General features: G+C 45.3%; 4 pseudogenes; all 4 read left to right on the plus strand.

Annotated features, from left to right (window-relative positions):
• Positions 1–3,463: 3,463 nt before the first annotated feature.
• On the plus strand, positions 3,464–4,276 carry LOC142848539 (chromatin target of PRMT1 protein pseudogene; annotated as a pseudogene).
• Positions 4,277–7,542: 3,266 nt separating this feature from the next.
• On the plus strand, positions 7,543–8,355 carry LOC142848540 (chromatin target of PRMT1 protein pseudogene; annotated as a pseudogene).
• A 3,266-nt stretch (positions 8,356–11,621) lies between these two features.
• LOC142848541 (chromatin target of PRMT1 protein pseudogene) lies at positions 11,622–12,434 on the plus strand (annotated as a pseudogene).
• A 3,266-nt stretch (positions 12,435–15,700) lies between these two features.
• On the plus strand, positions 15,701–16,513 carry LOC142848542 (chromatin target of PRMT1 protein pseudogene; annotated as a pseudogene).
• The last annotated feature ends 1,354 nt before the right edge of the window (positions 16,514–17,867 follow it).

The raw sequence follows: 17,867 nt of genomic DNA on the forward strand, positions 1-17,867 counted from the left end.
GAAGAGCTTTTTAAGTCTGAACCCCGAGAAGCTAAAAACACTCACCTTGGAAGTTTCGGTCTCTTGGTTACTAATATTCTCAGAAGAAAGAACGTCTCAACCAACTCAAATGCTTACACATGGAGCCTCTCAGATGAGACTTAAGGGAGCATGCAATGCCATCTGGCCGGAAGAGCCACTGTAACCATAGGAGCAAACAAGCCTTGTGTTTAAGCATTTGAAAGATACAAAACTGGCATAATGTCCAGTTAACTATGGATTAGCAAACATCCTTACCTGCAAGATGCTGTCAGAAAGATCACAGAAGGGTTCTTTGCAAAGATAGTGCCGATTGCCTCCCAAGTGTGAAAATGAGGAGAGGAGCTCACAAAATGCAGACTGTAAATGGAGCTTTTCTGTCCCAACCACCCAGTCCCAAAAACTGAAGCAGGGGCTGTTTTTCAATTCAGGCACAATTCAGTTCAAGCAAGTTCTCTTCTTTGGTTATAGCTTTCCAATATTCAAGTGAGTTTGTGAGGGCCAGCCATGATAATCTAAGTCTGGGCAAAACAAAAGTTCTTTACTTCCTCCAACCATTATCATCTGGGACTCTGGCTGTCGATAAATTTAAAAGGAGTCTAGAGTCTCAATAGTTTACCCTGAGACAAGGCCTGGCAGGTGTGGAGATTACCTGACCCCACCCAAGAACAGACCTTTCAAAGGAAATTCCTGGCATTCCAAGCACTGTAAATAGAAACACCTGCCAGCACTTCACCAGGACACCCCTAGACAAAGGTCAGCCAATCAGGGGTCCTGAACCTCAGAGATCCCTCACCTCCACCTTTACTACTATAAAAACCCAATTCTAATTGAACTTGGGGCTCTCCAGATATCCCAATACATTGAACATGCAGAGAGACCGAGTTTGCAAACTTGATTAAAATAAAGACTTTTTGCTTTTACATATGGGACTTGGTCTCCTTTATTGGCTTTTATGGGGACCCACGGATTTGGACATAACAAGTTCAAAGGGAAACCAAATGAAGCAATGAGGTTAAAGCCTAAAACAGCACTTCAAGCACCTCTGAGCTAGAGTTAACACTGAACTAGATTAAGAGTGAGCAGAAACTCAGGGAAATTCACAAGATTAGGAGAGGCAGGACATTCATGCACTGGGGTGAGTGGAATTATGATGTCACTGGGTAGCCTTCAGTTGGTGCTCCCAAGAGTCCACTCAAGATCAAATTCAAGGTCTCGGACTTTCAGCCATGGGCATATTTAACGAGTGTGTGTTGACTGCAAAAGTGAGGTCCTACAAAGTATTGTTGGTATCCTCCCCTGAAGCTGCGTCCTATGACAACACTTAGCACACCCTCCTGAGACAACTTGTAGTGAACAGGATGCTCATACGTGTTTCAGAACTCAGAAAGCCCATAGACCCAGAGCCCCTGTCCTTGTGGAAGCCTACTGTCCCTGTCCAAAACCACCTTCATGGCCTCTTTTTCTCCTGCCACCAGACACAAACCTCCTTGGAAATCACACATGAAGCCTGGCACACTTCTTTCTTACTGAACAGTTATATCAGTTTATCTTTGAAATTCAAGAAAAACAGGGTAGTGTATTTTTAATCAGAGAAAGGTCCAGAGCTGAGTGGAAACTGCTTTCCAGGCGCAGGCCCGTTGGATGCAAAGGAGACCCACTTTTGAGGCAATCATCAATTTTACAAAAGTGAATACACATCGGGGTCAACATCAGCCCGACTGGATAATCAATCAGTCAAGGGGCCATGCAGATTGTATGGAATTTACATGATCTGCAGAACTGGTCACGGAGACCAGAAGGTCACTGTATATTAACTGGATATATAGGACTCTGTTCAAGTGACTTTGACCACAAAGATGGCCATCTCGGCAGGGGGTGGGGAAGGAAAGGAATGAATGACTTTGACAAGTGTAATAAGAGAGGGAAAATATGCCAAGCCAAGCTGTCTTTAACTCTTTAAAGATTTAAAATTTTATTTATATATCATTTGGGGTGTGTGGGTGTACATGTGTACAGGTTTGTGTGGAGGTCAGAGGTCCACCTTGGGTGTCGTTCCTAAAGAGCTGTCTAACCTTGTTTTCTGAGACAGGGTCTCTTACTGGCACCTGGCACTAGCCCATTAGACTAAATTGGGTGACTGCAATCCCCAGAGATATGCCCTGCCCCCACCAGGGATTCCAAGCACATGCCAGTGTTAGGGATTAGGGATTGAACTCAAAACTTGATTGCCTGTCCAATACTTAACAAACTAAATTATCTCCTTCGGATCCCTGTATATATACATTTTTAGCTTTTTTCCCCCTCTAATGTGTTTTTTAAAGCCCTGTTTCAGGCCGGGGGGTGGCTCCGGGGGTAAAGTGTTGGCTGCATAGCCACAAGTGCCTGCTTTTGGGCCTCCAACACCTGAATAGAAGCTGGGTATTTGCAGTGCATGGTTGTCATACTAGCACTTGTAAAAAGAGATAGGGAGATCTCAGGGGCCAGTCTAGCCCATCAGTGAGCTCTAGATGCTGTTAGAAAAAATAAGGTGGAAAGTAACTGAGGAAGACACTTAACATCACACTCTGGCTTCCATGTGCAGATTGAACCCCTAAAGACGGATGGCCCGATGCTGCCCAGGAACTCAGTTTGGGTGACTGTCAGGGCAGCCAGCTGTTTCCTGTCATCCCATGGTTGGGAAGTCGCCTGCTTGCACCTCCTGCTTACTGAGTTCCTATTATTTCCTTCATGGGTCTCTGAGAGAGTTAAGGATTTGATAGCTATAGCTCTAGGTTTCCAGAAAAAGAAAGCAAATTATGATACAAAGTCATTTCAGAAAAGACTTGGAACCCAAATAAATAGGCTGGATGTAAAATCTTTTCTCTAAATTTGTCAAATGTAAATGGACTGGATGTTGTTGATGTATTTATTGCCTGTACATATTGTATATAAGCATATTACTAATTAACTTCTTTTTTCTTTAGACATAGTGTCATTCAGTAGTATTTTAACAAATAAAGATTACCTGAAGATCTGAGAGTGCCATGGATCAGCCTTAATGAGCAGATTTAGAAACACACCCGTTTAATCCCAGTAGCCACACCCTAACACACACTCTAATCCCATTGGTGCAGGCCTTTAGTCCCACCCCTAGAGGAGACTATAAAAAGGCGTGGAGACCTCTCTCAGACACAGTCTCATTGTGAGATTCCTGGATTGGCAGCACGGACTAGCACAAAGGAAAGGAAGGAGAGGGTGGGCCGGACAAGCAGAAGTGTCGGTGGACTAGATAGCCACGCGACCAGGAGTGAGCTTCGCATCATACCCTTTAGGCAAGCACCTAACCCAAGCACCCAGCAAATAAACCCGAGTGGTTCTTGTCAGCTCAGATTCAGCAAACCCGCCCAGAGCGGCCGCAAGAGGAGCCCTGGAGTCCAACTCCTTCGATTCTCAGGACCTGAAGATGGATGCACAGTCAGAACCGAAACTGGTGCTAAAAAGAACCACCAAGTTGTCTCTAAATGAGCGCTTTACTATGCTGCTGGAGAACAAACAGCCCACGCCAGTGACTATTCGGGCTTCGCTGCAGCAGCAGCTGCAGGGCAGCGCCAGAAACAGAAGACTGGCCCAGCAGATGGAGAATAGACCCTCTGTCTGGGCAGAATCAAAATTTAGGCAGCGCCTGGGTAACAAGAGGAACATCCAGACTCCCTTAGGCCTACCCAGAGGTGACCTGTCCAGGGGAGCGATTGGAGGACGAGGCCTACCCAAAATCCAGGGAGGCTTTTGCCGAGGACGAGGAAGGGGAGGACTACGTGGGGGACTTGCCACCAGAAGCCTGCCAAGGGGCGGGTTGTCATTCCAAGGTCGAAGCCCGCTCCTCCGAGGTGAACAAGACTTTGCTGCCCCACGAATGGATTCAAGAGGTGGTGCTGTTCCAGGTCGTGGAGGTCCTTGGAGAAGGGGCCGAGGGCGTGCAGCTAGGGGTCGTGGTAGAATCGGTGGTAGAGGTCTGGCTGTGATAGGTTGGGGAAGAGGGAACTTTGGATGCCGTGATGGAGGCAGAGGTGACCGCACTCGCCCTGGATTGACCAAGGAGCAGCTGGACAAAGAACTGGATGCATACATGTCCAACACTAAAGCACGCCTGGATGCTGAGTTGGATGCCTACATGGCAGAGGCAGATTCAGAAACTGAAGCCTGCTTGGATGCTGAGTTGGATGCCTACATGGCAGAGGCAGATTCAGAAACTGAAGCCTGCTTGCCTGCCACTTAGACTCTCTGGAAATCACCACAGCTGTGCCTATGAAGAAATAGCCTTGAGCACCCATGAGAAGGACTCTGACTGAGGCCGGAAGGACTCACACCGTGGGTTGTGGACTCCCTTGCCACCGATGGGTGCCTTTCGTCTGTTCTGTTCACCTTTTGATGCTCTGTGAAATAAACCCCATTTTCCTTGATTCGGCTGAGTTTGTTTTGTTGTTTATCCAGTCACCCAGTCTTGGGTTTAAGCAGGAATGCGTTGGCCCTGTGAGGAGAACTTTTTTCCAGTCTCTGCCTCACCTGCTGTATACGCCGATAGTTTAATATTTCTTCTAATCACCTTTATGATCCCAGAAAGAGTTCCCAGAAGCAGCCAGAGTTCTCACTGATGGGAGCTCTCTGGGTTAGAGTTCTACACCTTCCTTAAGAGCTGTGTGCTCACAGCTAAACTGAAGGTGTGTGTGCTATGTTGATGGTGAAGGGGGTAATTTGGAAATGTTGATAGTGCTCCTGAGTCAGGAACGGCGTACACGTTGTAGCCACTTTGATTTAGTCGTTGACATTGCATAGGACATGCTGAGCCGGATGTGTAGAATTTCCACCCTAAAATAACATTTTTTAACTTATCTGGCCTTTGTGTCATTTCCAAGAGATTTTTCACATTTAGTGAAAGAGAAGCCATTTGTGGTCGCCAAAGACTCTCTGCTAGGAGAAGCTTTACAACCTAACTGCAGACGTGCAGCTACCTATGTCCAGAACCAGTCTTGGTTCAATCTACAAACATCGCTTCTTTTTGAACCTCTTGAAGGTTTAATTTTAACAATAATTTGTCAGCTGTTCAGTTTCAGTGGAATCCATTTATCTGGCTCGTTATAACAAACTGTTGTTTCATTCAAAAAATTTATCAGCACCCAATCATTAGGAAGTAGCCTAGAAAACTATGCACATTTCTCCCCTCCACCCAAAAATGGATTATGGATGTTGGTTTTTGTGTAATGTGTTAGTTACAATTTATTATGGATAATGCTTAGGGAAAATCTAAACAAAGCATCTTTGGTTAGATCCAAAGGTTTTGTTTTGAAAAACAAAGCCTGGGTGTTGGTGGCAATCAATTTAATCCCTACACTTGGGAGGCAGAAGCAGGCTGGTCTTAATGAGTACAAGGTCAGCCTGGTCTACAGAGCAAGTTTCCGGACAGGTTCTATTGCTACTCAGAAACCCTGGCTCAAAAACCCACAATGGTGAAATAGAAGTAGACAGAGAGCGAGAGACAGAGAGAGAGAGAGTGACAGAGACAGAGAGAGAAGAGAGATAAAATGAAAAAAAAATAAAAAAGATTATTGATCCAGTTTTTAGCACCTATTTCGTTTAAGTGTTTTGCATTGGTTTAGTATGGTATACTGTATATATACAAATTTTGTATATTGATACAAACTTGAGGTCAATTTTAGTAAAACATGCTCTACACACATTTCCATTCTTGTCTGAGCTATTGTACCTCTACAGCTCATTTAATATAAATTAATATAAATTTCTAGACTTTGAAAATTCTTATGATCAATTAACTGTTTAATATAATAAAGAAATATAGGTTAGTAGTTAATCACCTAGTACAATTGAACTCATAGTCATACTAGGTATATTTTCAAGATGAAACAAAGATAATTTAGAAGGATAGGTCATTTTCAAACACTTCAGAGATCTACAGAATATGGCAATTAAATTGTTTTAATAACCTTGGTTGTTCTCTGGTGTGGGAAGGTCATATGTCTATCTGTTGCTTTCATTGAATAATTAATAAAGAAACTGCTTGGCCTGAAAGGTCAGACGTAGGTGGGAGGAGTAGACAGAACAGAATGCTGGGAAGAAGGGAAGTGAGCCTGACGCCATGCCTCTCCTCTCCAGGGCAGCCGCCATGGAGCCAGCCGCCAGATCAGACGTGCTGAATCTTTCCCGGTAAGCCACCACATGTTGGTGCAACACAGATTATTAGAAATGGGTTAATCAAGATGTGAGATTAGGCAATAAGAGGCTAGAACTAACGGGCCAAGCAGTGTTTACAAGAATACAGTTTGTGTGTTGTTATTTCGGGGCATAAGCTGGCCAGGCGGCTGGGAGCAAGGCGGCTGGGAGCCAGGCGGCAGGCTCGCAGCCCAGAGCTCCTTGTACACTTCTCTTTGTGACAATGAGACATGTCTGCTTCTTGCAGCTGCAATCTTCTTCTGAGAAGATAATGGACATGGAAGAAACTGCACATGGAGTTTACTTTCTCTGTGGCAAAAAAGGAAGCCATCGGGCAAAAAATGCCCTTGTCTCAACTGCCTACATGACATTGTCCTAAAGACAAGCAGGACACAGAATATCCTCCCTCGCGGAAAAGCCTGTCGAATATGCTAGGCCTGAAGGCTGAAGATGGATGCCCCGATGCTAGCAGAAACTCGGTTTGGGTTACTGTACGGGCAGACAGTTGTTTTCTGTCATTGCATGGTTTGGAAGTCGCCTGCTTGCACCTCCTGCTTACTCAGTTCCTGTTATTTCCTTCTTGGGTCTCTGAGGGAGTTGAGGATTTGATAGCTACAGCTCTAGTTTTCCAGAAAAAGAAAGCAAATTACGATAGAAAATCAATTAGGGAGAAAACTTTGAACCCAAATAGATAGGATAGAGGTGAAATCTTTCTCTGAATTTGTCAGACACAAATGGATGGGGCATTGTTGATGTATTTATTGCCTGTACTTATTGTATATGCTCATATTGGTTATAGCCTTCTCTTTTCTCTTAGATAGAAAGTGGGAAAATAGTGACATTTCAATAGTATTTTAATAAATAAAGATTACCTAAAGATCTGAGAGTAAAAGAGTGCCATGGATCAGCCTAATGAGCAGATTTAGAAACACACCCGTTTAATCCCAGTAGCCACACCCTAACACACACTCTAATCCCATTGGTGCAGGCCTTTAGTCCCACCCCTAGAGGAGACTATAAAAAGGCGTGGAGACCTCTCTCAGACACAGTCTCATTGTGAGATTCCTGGATTGGCAGCACGGACTAGCACAAAGGAAAGGAAGGAGAGGGTGGGCCGGACAAGCAGAAGTGTCGGTGGACTAGATAGCCACGCGACCAGGAGTGAGCTTCGCATCATACCCTTTAGGCAAGCACCTAACCCAAGCACCCAGCAAATAAACCCGAGTGGTTCTTGTCAGCTCAGATTCAGCAAACCCGCCCAGAGCGGCCGCAAGAGGAGCCCTGGAGTCCAACTCCTTCGATTCTCAGGACCTGAAGATGGATGCACAGTCAGAACCGAAACTGGTGCTAAAAAGAACCACCAAGTTGTCTCTAAATGAGCGCTTTACTATGCTGCTGGAGAACAAACAGCCCACGCCAGTGACTATTCGGGCTTCGCTGCAGCAGCAGCTGCAGGGCAGCGCCAGAAACAGAAGACTGGCCCAGCAGATGGAGAATAGACCCTCTGTCTGGGCAGAATCAAAATTTAGGCAGCGCCTGGGTAACAAGAGGAACATCCAGACTCCCTTAGGCCTACCCAGAGGTGACCTGTCCAGGGGAGCGATTGGAGGACGAGGCCTACCCAAAATCCAGGGAGGCTTTTGCCGAGGACGAGGAAGGGGAGGACTACGTGGGGGACTTGCCACCAGAAGCCTGCCAAGGGGCGGGTTGTCATTCCAAGGTCGAAGCCCGCTCCTCCGAGGTGAACAAGACTTTGCTGCCCCACGAATGGATTCAAGAGGTGGTGCTGTTCCAGGTCGTGGAGGTCCTTGGAGAAGGGGCCGAGGGCGTGCAGCTAGGGGTCGTGGTAGAATCGGTGGTAGAGGTCTGGCTGTGATAGGTTGGGGAAGAGGGAACTTTGGATGCCGTGATGGAGGCAGAGGTGACCGCACTCGCCCTGGATTGACCAAGGAGCAGCTGGACAAAGAACTGGATGCATACATGTCCAACACTAAAGCACGCCTGGATGCTGAGTTGGATGCCTACATGGCAGAGGCAGATTCAGAAACTGAAGCCTGCTTGGATGCTGAGTTGGATGCCTACATGGCAGAGGCAGATTCAGAAACTGAAGCCTGCTTGCCTGCCACTTAGACTCTCTGGAAATCACCACAGCTGTGCCTATGAAGAAATAGCCTTGAGCACCCATGAGAAGGACTCTGACTGAGGCCGGAAGGACTCACACCGTGGGTTGTGGACTCCCTTGCCACCGATGGGTGCCTTTCGTCTGTTCTGTTCACCTTTTGATGCTCTGTGAAATAAACCCCATTTTCCTTGATTCGGCTGAGTTTGTTTTGTTGTTTATCCAGTCACCCAGTCTTGGGTTTAAGCAGGAATGCGTTGGCCCTGTGAGGAGAACTTTTTTCCAGTCTCTGCCTCACCTGCTGTATACGCCGATAGTTTAATATTTCTTCTAATCACCTTTATGATCCCAGAAAGAGTTCCCAGAAGCAGCCAGAGTTCTCACTGATGGGAGCTCTCTGGGTTAGAGTTCTACACCTTCCTTAAGAGCTGTGTGCTCACAGCTAAACTGAAGGTGTGTGTGCTATGTTGATGGTGAAGGGGGTAATTTGGAAATGTTGATAGTGCTCCTGAGTCAGGAACGGCGTACACGTTGTAGCCACTTTGATTTAGTCGTTGACATTGCATAGGACATGCTGAGCCGGATGTGTAGAATTTCCACCCTAAAATAACATTTTTTAACTTATCTGGCCTTTGTGTCATTTCCAAGAGATTTTTCACATTTAGTGAAAGAGAAGCCATTTGTGGTCGCCAAAGACTCTCTGCTAGGAGAAGCTTTACAACCTAACTGCAGACGTGCAGCTACCTATGTCCAGAACCAGTCTTGGTTCAATCTACAAACATCGCTTCTTTTTGAACCTCTTGAAGGTTTAATTTTAACAATAATTTGTCAGCTGTTCAGTTTCAGTGGAATCCATTTATCTGGCTCGTTATAACAAACTGTTGTTTCATTCAAAAAATTTATCAGCACCCAATCATTAGGAAGTAGCCTAGAAAACTATGCACATTTCTCCCCTCCACCCAAAAATGGATTATGGATGTTGGTTTTTGTGTAATGTGTTAGTTACAATTTATTATGGATAATGCTTAGGGAAAATCTAAACAAAGCATCTTTGGTTAGATCCAAAGGTTTTGTTTTGAAAAACAAAGCCTGGGTGTTGGTGGCAATCAATTTAATCCCTACACTTGGGAGGCAGAAGCAGGCTGGTCTTAATGAGTACAAGGTCAGCCTGGTCTACAGAGCAAGTTTCCGGACAGGTTCTATTGCTACTCAGAAACCCTGGCTCAAAAACCCACAATGGTGAAATAGAAGTAGACAGAGAGCGAGAGACAGAGAGAGAGAGAGTGACAGAGACAGAGAGAGAAGAGAGATAAAATGAAAAAAAAATAAAAAAGATTATTGATCCAGTTTTTAGCACCTATTTCGTTTAAGTGTTTTGCATTGGTTTAGTATGGTATACTGTATATATACAAATTTTGTATATTGATACAAACTTGAGGTCAATTTTAGTAAAACATGCTCTACACACATTTCCATTCTTGTCTGAGCTATTGTACCTCTACAGCTCATTTAATATAAATTAATATAAATTTCTAGACTTTGAAAATTCTTATGATCAATTAACTGTTTAATATAATAAAGAAATATAGGTTAGTAGTTAATCACCTAGTACAATTGAACTCATAGTCATACTAGGTATATTTTCAAGATGAAACAAAGATAATTTAGAAGGATAGGTCATTTTCAAACACTTCAGAGATCTACAGAATATGGCAATTAAATTGTTTTAATAACCTTGGTTGTTCTCTGGTGTGGGAAGGTCATATGTCTATCTGTTGCTTTCATTGAATAATTAATAAAGAAACTGCTTGGCCTGAAAGGTCAGACGTAGGTGGGAGGAGTAGACAGAACAGAATGCTGGGAAGAAGGGAAGTGAGCCTGACGCCATGCCTCTCCTCTCCAGGGCAGCCGCCATGGAGCCAGCCGCCAGATCAGACGTGCTGAATCTTTCCCGGTAAGCCACCACATGTTGGTGCAACACAGATTATTAGAAATGGGTTAATCAAGATGTGAGATTAGGCAATAAGAGGCTAGAACTAACGGGCCAAGCAGTGTTTACAAGAATACAGTTTGTGTGTTGTTATTTCGGGGCATAAGCTGGCCAGGCGGCTGGGAGCAAGGCGGCTGGGAGCCAGGCGGCAGGCTCGCAGCCCAGAGCTCCTTGTACACTTCTCTTTGTGACAATGAGACATGTCTGCTTCTTGCAGCTGCAATCTTCTTCTGAGAAGATAATGGACATGGAAGAAACTGCACATGGAGTTTACTTTCTCTGTGGCAAAAAAGGAAGCCATCGGGCAAAAAATGCCCTTGTCTCAACTGCCTACATGACATTGTCCTAAAGACAAGCAGGACACAGAATATCCTCCCTCGCGGAAAAGCCTGTCGAATATGCTAGGCCTGAAGGCTGAAGATGGATGCCCCGATGCTAGCAGAAACTCGGTTTGGGTTACTGTACGGGCAGACAGTTGTTTTCTGTCATTGCATGGTTTGGAAGTCGCCTGCTTGCACCTCCTGCTTACTCAGTTCCTGTTATTTCCTTCTTGGGTCTCTGAGGGAGTTGAGGATTTGATAGCTACAGCTCTAGTTTTCCAGAAAAAGAAAGCAAATTACGATAGAAAATCAATTAGGGAGAAAACTTTGAACCCAAATAGATAGGATAGAGGTGAAATCTTTCTCTGAATTTGTCAGACACAAATGGATGGGGCATTGTTGATGTATTTATTGCCTGTACTTATTGTATATGCTCATATTGGTTATAGCCTTCTCTTTTCTCTTAGATAGAAAGTGGGAAAATAGTGACATTTCAATAGTATTTTAATAAATAAAGATTACCTAAAGATCTGAGAGTAAAAGAGTGCCATGGATCAGCCTAATGAGCAGATTTAGAAACACACCCGTTTAATCCCAGTAGCCACACCCTAACACACACTCTAATCCCATTGGTGCAGGCCTTTAGTCCCACCCCTAGAGGAGACTATAAAAAGGCGTGGAGACCTCTCTCAGACACAGTCTCATTGTGAGATTCCTGGATTGGCAGCACGGACTAGCACAAAGGAAAGGAAGGAGAGGGTGGGCCGGACAAGCAGAAGTGTCGGTGGACTAGATAGCCACGCGACCAGGAGTGAGCTTCGCATCATACCCTTTAGGCAAGCACCTAACCCAAGCACCCAGCAAATAAACCCGAGTGGTTCTTGTCAGCTCAGATTCAGCAAACCCGCCCAGAGCGGCCGCAAGAGGAGCCCTGGAGTCCAACTCCTTCGATTCTCAGGACCTGAAGATGGATGCACAGTCAGAACCGAAACTGGTGCTAAAAAGAACCACCAAGTTGTCTCTAAATGAGCGCTTTACTATGCTGCTGGAGAACAAACAGCCCACGCCAGTGACTATTCGGGCTTCGCTGCAGCAGCAGCTGCAGGGCAGCGCCAGAAACAGAAGACTGGCCCAGCAGATGGAGAATAGACCCTCTGTCTGGGCAGAATCAAAATTTAGGCAGCGCCTGGGTAACAAGAGGAACATCCAGACTCCCTTAGGCCTACCCAGAGGTGACCTGTCCAGGGGAGCGATTGGAGGACGAGGCCTACCCAAAATCCAGGGAGGCTTTTGCCGAGGACGAGGAAGGGGAGGACTACGTGGGGGACTTGCCACCAGAAGCCTGCCAAGGGGCGGGTTGTCATTCCAAGGTCGAAGCCCGCTCCTCCGAGGTGAACAAGACTTTGCTGCCCCACGAATGGATTCAAGAGGTGGTGCTGTTCCAGGTCGTGGAGGTCCTTGGAGAAGGGGCCGAGGGCGTGCAGCTAGGGGTCGTGGTAGAATCGGTGGTAGAGGTCTGGCTGTGATAGGTTGGGGAAGAGGGAACTTTGGATGCCGTGATGGAGGCAGAGGTGACCGCACTCGCCCTGGATTGACCAAGGAGCAGCTGGACAAAGAACTGGATGCATACATGTCCAACACTAAAGCACGCCTGGATGCTGAGTTGGATGCCTACATGGCAGAGGCAGATTCAGAAACTGAAGCCTGCTTGGATGCTGAGTTGGATGCCTACATGGCAGAGGCAGATTCAGAAACTGAAGCCTGCTTGCCTGCCACTTAGACTCTCTGGAAATCACCACAGCTGTGCCTATGAAGAAATAGCCTTGAGCACCCATGAGAAGGACTCTGACTGAGGCCGGAAGGACTCACACCGTGGGTTGTGGACTCCCTTGCCACCGATGGGTGCCTTTCGTCTGTTCTGTTCACCTTTTGATGCTCTGTGAAATAAACCCCATTTTCCTTGATTCGGCTGAGTTTGTTTTGTTGTTTATCCAGTCACCCAGTCTTGGGTTTAAGCAGGAATGCGTTGGCCCTGTGAGGAGAACTTTTTTCCAGTCTCTGCCTCACCTGCTGTATACGCCGATAGTTTAATATTTCTTCTAATCACCTTTATGATCCCAGAAAGAGTTCCCAGAAGCAGCCAGAGTTCTCACTGATGGGAGCTCTCTGGGTTAGAGTTCTACACCTTCCTTAAGAGCTGTGTGCTCACAGCTAAACTGAAGGTGTGTGTGCTATGTTGATGGTGAAGGGGGTAATTTGGAAATGTTGATAGTGCTCCTGAGTCAGGAACGGCGTACACGTTGTAGCCACTTTGATTTAGTCGTTGACATTGCATAGGACATGCTGAGCCGGATGTGTAGAATTTCCACCCTAAAATAACATTTTTTAACTTATCTGGCCTTTGTGTCATTTCCAAGAGATTTTTCACATTTAGTGAAAGAGAAGCCATTTGTGGTCGCCAAAGACTCTCTGCTAGGAGAAGCTTTACAACCTAACTGCAGACATGCAGTTACCTATGTCCAGAACCAGTCTTGGTTCAATCTACAAACATCGCTTCTTTTTGAACCTCTTGAAGGTTTAATTTTAACAATAATTTGTCAGCTGTTCAGTTTCAGTGGAATCCATTTATCTGGCTCGTTATAACAAACTGTTGTTTCATTCAAAAAATTTATCAGCACCCAATCATTAGGAAGTAGCCTAGAAAACTATGCACATTTCTCCCCTCCACCCAAAAATGGATTATGGATGTTGGTTTTTGTGTAATGTGTTAGTTACAATTTATTATGGATAATGCTTAGGGAAAATCTAAACAAAGCATCTTTGGTTAGATCCAAAGGTTTTGTTTTGAAAAACAAAGCCTGGGTGTTGGTGGCAATCAATTTAATCCCTACACTTGGGAGGCAGAAGCAGGCTGGTCTTAATGAGTACAAGGTCAGCCTGGTCTACAGAGCAAGTTTCCGGACAGGTTCTATTGCTACTCAGAAACCCTGGCTCAAAAACCCACAATGGTGAAATAGAAGTAGACAGAGAGCGAGAGACAGAGAGAGAGAGAGTGACAGAGACAGAGAGAGAAGAGAGATAAAATGAAAAAAAAATAAAAAAGATTATTGATCCAGTTTTTAGCACCTATTTCGTTTAAGTGTTTTGCATTGGTTTAGTATGGTATACTGTATATATACAAATTTTGTATATTGATACAAACTTGAGGTCAATTTTAGTAAAACATGCTCTACACACATTTCCATTCTTGTCTGAGCTATTGTACCTCTACAGCTCATTTAATATAAATTAATATAAATTTCTAGACTTTGAAAATTCTTATGATCAATTAACTGTTTAATATAATAAAGAAATATAGGTTAGTAGTTAATCACCTAGTACAATTGAACTCATAGTCATACTAGGTATATTTTCAAGATGAAACAAAGATAATTTAGAAGGATAGGTCATTTTCAAACACTTCAGAGATCTACAGAATATGGCAATTAAATTGTTTTAATAACCTTGGTTGTTCTCTGATGTGGGAAGGTCATATGTCTATCTGTTGCTTTCATTGAATAATTAATAAAGAAACTGCTTGGCCTGAAAGGTCAGACGTAGGTGGGAGGAGTAGACAGAACAGAATGCTGGGAAGAAGGGAAGTGAGCCTGACGCCATGCCTCTCCTCTCCAGGGCAGCCGCCATGGAGCCAGCCGCCAGATCAGACGTGCTGAATCTTTCCCGGTAAGCCACCACATGTTGGTGCAACACAGATTATTAGAAATGGGTTAATCAAGATGTGAGATTAGGCAATAAGAGGCTAGAACTAACGGGCCAAGCAGTGTTTACAAGAATACAGTTTGTGTGTTGTTATTTCGGGGCATAAGCTGGCCAGGCGGCTGGGAGCAAGGCGGCTGGGAGCCAGGCGGCAGGCTCGCAGCCCAGAGCTCCTTGTACACTTCTCTTTGTGACAATGAGACATGTCTGCTTCTTGCAGCTGCAATCTTCTTCTGAGAAGATAATGGACATGGAAGAAACTGCACATGGAGTTTACTTTCTCTGTGGCAAAAAAGGAAGCCATCGGGCAAAAAATGCCCTTGTCTCAACTGCCTACATGACATTGTCCTAAAGACAAGCAGGACACAGAATATCCTCCCTCGCGGAAAAGCCTGTCGAATATGCTAGGCCTGAAGGCTGAAGATGGATGCCCCGATGCTAGCAGAAACTCGGTTTGGGTTACTGTACGGGCAGACAGTTGTTTTCTGTCATTGCATGGTTTGGAAGTCGCCTGCTTGCACCTCCTGCTTACTCAGTTCCTGTTATTTCCTTCTTGGGTCTCTGAGGGAGTTGAGGATTTGATAGCTACAGCTCTAGTTTTCCAGAAAAAGAAAGCAAATTACGATAGAAAATCAATTAGGGAGAAAACTTTGAACCCAAATAGATAGGATAGAGGTGAAATCTTTCTCTGAATTTGTCAGACACAAATGGATGGGGCATTGTTGATGTATTTATTGCCTGTACTTATTGTATATGCTCATATTGGTTATAGCCTTCTCTTTTCTCTTAGATAGAAAGTGGGAAAATAGTGACATTTCAATAGTATTTTAATAAATAAAGATTACCTAAAGATCTGAGAGTAAAAGAGTGCCATGGATCAGCCTAATGAGCAGATTTAGAAACACACCCGTTTAATCCCAGTAGCCACACCCTAACACACACTCTAATCCCATTGGTGCAGGCCTTTAGTCCCACCCCTAGAGGAGACTATAAAAAGGCGTGGAGACCTCTCTCAGACACAGTCTCATTGTGAGATTCCTGGATTGGCAGCACGGACTAGCACAAAGGAAAGGAAGGAGAGGGTGGGCCGGACAAGCAGAAGTGTCGGTGGACTAGATAGCCACGCGACCAGGAGTGAGCTTCGCATCATACCCTTTAGGCAAGCACCTAACCCAAGCACCCAGCAAATAAACCCGAGTGGTTCTTGTCAGCTCAGATTCAGCAAACCCGCCCAGAGCGGCCGCAAGAGGAGCCCTGGAGTCCAACTCCTTCGATTCTCAGGACCTGAAGATGGATGCACAGTCAGAACCGAAACTGGTGCTAAAAAGAACCACCAAGTTGTCTCTAAATGAGCGCTTTACTATGCTGCTGGAGAACAAACAGCCCACGCCAGTGACTATTCGGGCTTCGCTGCAGCAGCAGCTGCAGGGCAGCGCCAGAAACAGAAGACTGGCCCAGCAGATGGAGAATAGACCCTCTGTCTGGGCAGAATCAAAATTTAGGCAGCGCCTGGGTAACAAGAGGAACATCCAGACTCCCTTAGGCCTACCCAGAGGTGACCTGTCCAGGGGAGCGATTGGAGGACGAGGCCTACCCAAAATCCAGGGAGGCTTTTGCCGAGGACGAGGAAGGGGAGGACTACGTGGGGGACTTGCCACCAGAAGCCTGCCAAGGGGCGGGTTGTCATTCCAAGGTCGAAGCCCGCTCCTCCGAGGTGAACAAGACTTTGCTGCCCCACGAATGGATTCAAGAGGTGGTGCTGTTCCAGGTCGTGGAGGTCCTTGGAGAAGGGGCCGAGGGCGTGCAGCTAGGGGTCGTGGTAGAATCGGTGGTAGAGGTCTGGCTGTGATAGGTTGGGGAAGAGGGAACTTTGGATGCCGTGATGGAGGCAGAGGTGACCGCACTCGCCCGGGATTGACCAAGGAGCAGCTGGACAAAGAACTGGATGCATACATGTCCAACACTAAAGCACGCCTGGATGCTGAGTTGGATGCCTACATGGCAGAGGCAGATTCAAAAACTGAAGCCTGCTTGGATGCTGAGTTGGATGCCTACATGGCAGAGGCAGATTCAGAAACTGAAGCCTGCTTGCCTGCCACTTAGACTCTCTGGAAATCACCACAGCTGTGCCTATGAAGAAATAGCCTTGAGCACCCATGAGAAGGACTCTGACTGAGGCCGGAAGGACTCACACCGTGGGTTGTGGACTCCCTTGCCACCAATGGGTGCCTTTCGTCTGTTCTGTTCACCTTTTGATGCTCTGTGAAATAAACCCCATTTTCCTTGATTCGGCTGAGTTTGTTTTGTTGTTTATCCAGTCACCCAGTCTTGGGTTTAAGCAGGAATGCGTTGGCCCTGTGAGGAGAACTTTTTTCCAGTCTCTGCCTCACCTGCTGTATACGCCGATAGTTTAATATTTCTTCTAATCACCTTTATGATCCCAGAAAGAGTTCCCAGAAGCAGCCAGAGTTCTCACTGATGGGAGCTCTCTGGGTTAGAGTTCTACACCTTCCTTAAGAGCTGTGTGCTCACAGCTAAACTGAAGGTGTGTGTGCTATGTTGATGGTGAAGGGGGTAATTTGGAAATGTTGATAGTGCTCCTGAGTCAGGAACGGCGTACACGTTGTAGCCACTTTGATTTAGTCGTTGACATTGCATAGGACATGCTGAGCCGGATGTGTAGAATTTCCACCCTAAAATAACATTTTTTAACTTATCTGGCCTTTGTGTCATTTCCAAGAGATTTTTCACATTTAGTGAAAGAGAAGCCATTTGTGGTCGCCAAAGACTCTCTGCTAGGAGAAGCTTTACAACCTAACTGCAGACGTGCAGTTACCTATGTCCAGAACCAGTCTTGGTTCAATCTACAAACATCGCTTCTTTTTGAACCTCTTGAAGGTTTAATTTTAACAATAATTTGTCAGCTGTTCAGTTTCAGTGGAATCCATTTATCTGGCTCGTTATAACAAACTGTTGTTTCATTCAAAAAATTTATCAGCACCCAATCATTAGGAAGTAGCCTAGAAAACTATGCACATTTCTCCCCTCCACCCAAAAATGGATTATGGATGTTGGTTTTTGTGTAATGTGTTAGTTACAATTTATTATGGATAATGCTTAGGGAAAATCTAAACAAAGCATCTTTGGTTAGATCCAAAGGTTTTGTTTTGAAAAACAAAGCCTGGGTGTTGGTGGCAATCAATTTAATCCCTACACTTGGGAGGCAGAAGCAGGCTGGTCTTAATGAGTACAAGGTCAGCCTGGTCTACAGAGCAAGTTTCCGGACAGGTTCTATTGCTACTCAGAAACCCTGGCTCAAAAACCCACAATGGTGAAATAGAAGTAGACAGAGAGCGAGAGACAGAGAGAGAGAGAGAGTGACAGAGACAGAGAGAGAAGAGAGATAAAATGAAAAAAAAAATAAAAAAGATTATTGATCCAGTTTTTAGCACCTATT

The sequence above is a fragment of the Microtus pennsylvanicus genome, chromosome 4 (assembly GCF_037038515.1).
Source record: "Microtus pennsylvanicus isolate mMicPen1 chromosome 4, mMicPen1.hap1, whole genome shotgun sequence".
Taxonomy (NCBI): domain Eukaryota; kingdom Metazoa; phylum Chordata; class Mammalia; order Rodentia; family Cricetidae; genus Microtus; species Microtus pennsylvanicus.